The sequence below is a fragment of the Physeter macrocephalus genome, chromosome 2 (genome assembly GCF_002837175.3).
Source record: "Physeter macrocephalus isolate SW-GA chromosome 2, ASM283717v5, whole genome shotgun sequence".
NCBI lineage: Eukaryota > Metazoa > Chordata > Mammalia > Artiodactyla > Physeteridae > Physeter > Physeter macrocephalus.
In genome coordinates, this window is record NC_041215.1 from 20,101,101 (window position 1) to 20,105,654 (window position 4,554).

Sequence of the window (4,554 nt, forward strand, 5' to 3'; positions counted from 1 at the left end):
TAACAAGATGCAGCTGGTGACTTTCAGTTGAAGCCAGTGCTCATTTACCATTCCCCAAATCCTAGGGCCCTTCAGAATCATGCCCAATCTACTCTACCTGTGCTCTATAAATGGAACAACAAAGCCTGGATGACAGCACATCTGTTGACAACACGGTTTACTGAGTATTTTAAGCCCACTATTGAGACCTACTGCTCAGAAAAAAAGGTTCCTTTCAAAATATCACTGCTCATTGACAATACACCTGGTCACCCAAGAGCTCTGATGGCGATGGATAAGGAGATTCCTGTTGTTTCCATGCCTGCTAGCATAACATCCATTTTGCAGCCCATGGATCAAGGAATCATTTCAACTTTCAAGTCTCATTCTTCTTTTTTTTTTTTTTTTGCGGTACGTAGGCCTCTCACTGTTGTGGCCTCTCCCGCTGCGGAGCACAGGCTCCAGACGCGCAGGCCCAGCGGCCATGGCTCACGGGCCCAGCCGCTCCGCGGCACGTGGGATCCTCCGGGACCGGGGCACGATCCCGTGTCCCCCACATCGGCAGGCGGACTCTCAACCACCGCGCCACCAGGGAAGCCCTCAAGTCTCATTCTTTAAAAAATACATTTTGTAAGGCTATAGCTGCCATAGATAGTGATTCCTCTGATGGATCTGGGCAAAGTCAATTGGAAACCTTCTGGAAAGCATTCACCATTCTAGATGCCATTAAGAACATTCATGAGAACTTCCCTGGCAGTCCAGTGGTCTGCGCTTCCACTGCAGGGGGCATGGGTTCGATCCCCAGCTGGGGAAGTTCCACATACCTCAAGACACAGCCAAAAAAAGAAAATTCATGATTTGTGGGAAGAGGTCAAATATCAACACTAACAGGAATTTGGGAGAAGTTGATTCCAATCCTCATGGATGACTTTGAGGAATTCAAAACTTCAGTGGAGGAAGTCACTGCAGATGCTGTGGAAACAGCAAGAGAACTAGGATTAGAAGTGGAGTCTGGGGCTTCCCTGGTGGCACAATGGTTGGGAGTCCAACGCTTCTCATGGATGAGCAAAGAGAGTGGTTTCTGGAGATGGAAGCTACCCCTGGTGAAGACGCTGTGACGATTGTTGAAATGACAACAAAGGATTTAGGATATGACAGAAACTTAGTTGATAAAGCAGCAGCAGGGTTTGAGGGGATTGACTTCAGTTTTGAAGGAAGTTCTGCTGCGGGTAAAACGCTGTCAAATAGCACAGCACGCTACAGAGAAATTGTTCATAAAAGGAAGAGTCAATTGATGCAGCAAAGTTCACTGTTGTCTTATTTTAAGAAATCGCAGCAGCCACCCCAGCCTTCAGCAACCATTTTAGGATATGACAGAAACTTAGTTGATAAAGCAGCAGCAGGGTTTGAGGGGATTGACTTCAGTTTTGAAGGAAGTTCTGCTGCGGGTAAAACGCTGTCAAATAGCACAGCACGCTACAGAGAAATTGTTCATAAAAGGAAGAGTCAATTGATGCAGCAAAGTTCACTGTTGTCTTATTTTAAGAAATCGCAGCAGCCACCCCAGCCTTCAGCAACCATCACCCTGATCAGTCAGCAGCCAGAGAGGCCAGACCCTCCACCAGCAAAAAGATTACAACTCGCTGAAGGCGCAGATGATGATTAGCATTTTTTAGCAAGAATGTATTTTTAAATGAAGGTATGTACATTTTTTAAAGACATAATGCTATGGCACACCTAACAGACTACAGCATAGCGTAAACGTGCTTTATACTCCTTCCATCTCTCTTTTTATTTTTTAAACTTATTTTCAAAAATATTTATTAGTAGACTACAGTGTAGCGTAAACGTGCTTTATGCTCCGTCCATCTCTGTCTCTTTTCATTTATTTTTAAAACCTATTTTCAAAAATAAATTTTGTTTGGCTGTGCCAGGTCTTAGCTGCAGCATGTGGGATCTTTTTCTTTAGTTGTGGCATGCGTGCAGGATCTAGTTCCCTGACCAGGGATGGAACCTGGGTCCCCTGCAATGGGAGCGTGGAATCTTAACCGCTGGACCACCAGGGAAGTCCCCTGTCTCTTTTTATTTATTGAAGAAACCTAGTCTTTGGTTCTCTTTATTTCGCACAGCAAGGATTCTGCTGATTGCAGAGTGTTGTTGTTTTTTTTTTTTTTTTTTTTTTTTTTTATCATGCTCCCCTCTCCTCTATGCGTCCTGTGAATTGGTAGCGTGTCTAGAGTCTGGCTCGGGACTTAGGTTCCATTTTTTCAAGTGCACTTCATAGGTGGTGATGTGAACTCCTATCGGATAGCACACGATGTTTAGTTGTCTCTTTGCCATAGTTGTTGTTGTTTTTCTTCCATGCGTTTCAATGTGTTATTTAAGAGGACCCAGGTCTTTGAATGTTCACCAGGACCCAGGCAGTGAACTTGGGAAAGTGGGGAAAACAGAATTCGTGTTGTGCTTGCAGTTCTTTTTCTGTCCAGTTTGGTGTGAATTTGGTGTAGAGCACTGTGGTTCAATACCGTTTTTGTACTGCATCATTCAGGAGGCTCCTTCATGCCCGGTTGCCCTGCTCTTAGTAAGTGATCTGTTATGGGCTGAACTGTGTCCCCCCCCAAATCCATATGTTGAGGCCCTAACTCCCAGGACCTCAGAATGTGACTGGATTTGGAGATGGGTCTTTAAAGAGGTGATTACATTAAAAGGTCCTCAAGATCAGTCCTAACCCAATACGACTGGTGTCTTTATAAGAGATTAGGACACAGACAAAGGAGTGACTGTGTGAGGACACAGGGAGAAAACGGCCATCTACAAGCCAAGGAGAGGCCGCCGGAGGAATCACCCTGCCAGCACCTCCATCTCAGATGTCCAGCCTCCAAGACTGTGAGGACATGGAATTTCTGTGGTTGGAGTCACCCGGTCTCTGGTACTTGGTGTGGCAGCCCTCACAAACTGATATAGGGTCAGCTAGGGGCTGCTGTAACATGCCCTGTCGGCCTCTTATCTTACAGTTTCATTAGTTGTTGGCATCAATTACTTCATATTCTGAATCAATTAGAAAGCTGTACGTTTCTCTTTTAGTCATTTTTCCCCATCAATTAGCTGGAATTCTTCCCTAAAGAAGAAATGTCCTTCCTCAACCAGGGCTGTTTGGTTATCCTGAAATGTAGTTCCTACCAATTTTATTGAAGTATAGTGGATTTACAATGTGGTGTTAGTTTCAGGTGTACAGCAAAGTGATTCAGTTATACCCATACATATATTCATTTTTTTTTCAGATTTTTTTCTCATATAGGTTGTTACAGAATATTGAGTAGAGTTCCCTGTGCTACACGGTAGGTGCTTGTTGGTTATCTATCTTATATATAGTAGTGTGTGTTCATCCCAAGCTCCTGATTTATCCCTCCCCGCCACGTTTCCCCTTTGGTACCGTAAGTTTGTTTTCGATATCTGTAAGTCTGTTTCTGTTTTGTAAGTAAGTTCATTTGTGTCATTAAAAAAAAATTAGATTCCACATATGATTGGAATCATATATTTGTCTTTCTCTGTCTGACTTACTTCACTTAGTATGATAATCTCTAGATCCATCCATGTTGCTGCAAATGGCATTATTTTGTTCTTTTTTATGGCTGAGTAATATTCTATTGTGTATATATATATATATATATATATATGTACCACATTTTCTTCATTCATTCCTCTGTTGATGGACACTTAGGTTGCTTCCATGTCTTGGTTGCTATGTAATAGTCCTGCTATGAACATTGGGGTGCATGTATCTTTTCAAATTACAGTTTTCTCCAGATATATGCCCAGGAGTGGGATTGCTAGATCATATGGTAACTGTATTTTTAGTTTTTTAGGGAACCTCCATACTGTTTTCCATACCGGCTGCACCAATTTACATTCCCACCAATGGTGTAGGAGGGTTCACTTTTCTCCATATCTTCTCTAGCATTTATTGTTTGTAGTCTTTTTTTTTTTAATAAATTTATTTATTTATTTATTTATTTATTTTTGGCTGTGTTGGGTCTTCTTTTCTGCACGAGGGCTTTCTCCGGTTGCGGCGAGCGGGGGCCACTCTTCATTGTGGTGCGCGGGCCTCTCACTGTCACGGCCTCTCCTATTGCGGAGCACAGGCTCCAGACGCGCAGGCTCAGTAGTTGTGGCTCACGGGCCCAGTTGCTCCGCGGCATGTGGGATCTTCCCAGACCAGGGCTCGAACCCGTGTCCCCTGCATTGGCAGGCAGACTCCTAACCACTGCGCCACCAGGGAAGCCCTGTAGTCTTTTTTTTAAAAAAATGTATTAAGCCCTTTTTAAATTTTTAAAAAATATTTATTTATTTATTTATGGCTGTGTTGTGTCTTCGTTTCTGTGCGAGGGCTTTCTCTAGTTGCGGCAAGCGGGGGCCACTCTTCATCGCGGTGCGTGGGCCTCTCACTATCGCGGCCTCTCTTGTTGCAGAGCACAGGCTCCAGACGCGCAGGCTCAGTAGTTGTGGCTCACGGGCCCAGTTGCTCCGCGGCATGTGGGATCTTCCCAGACCAGGGCTCGAACCCGTGTCCCCTGC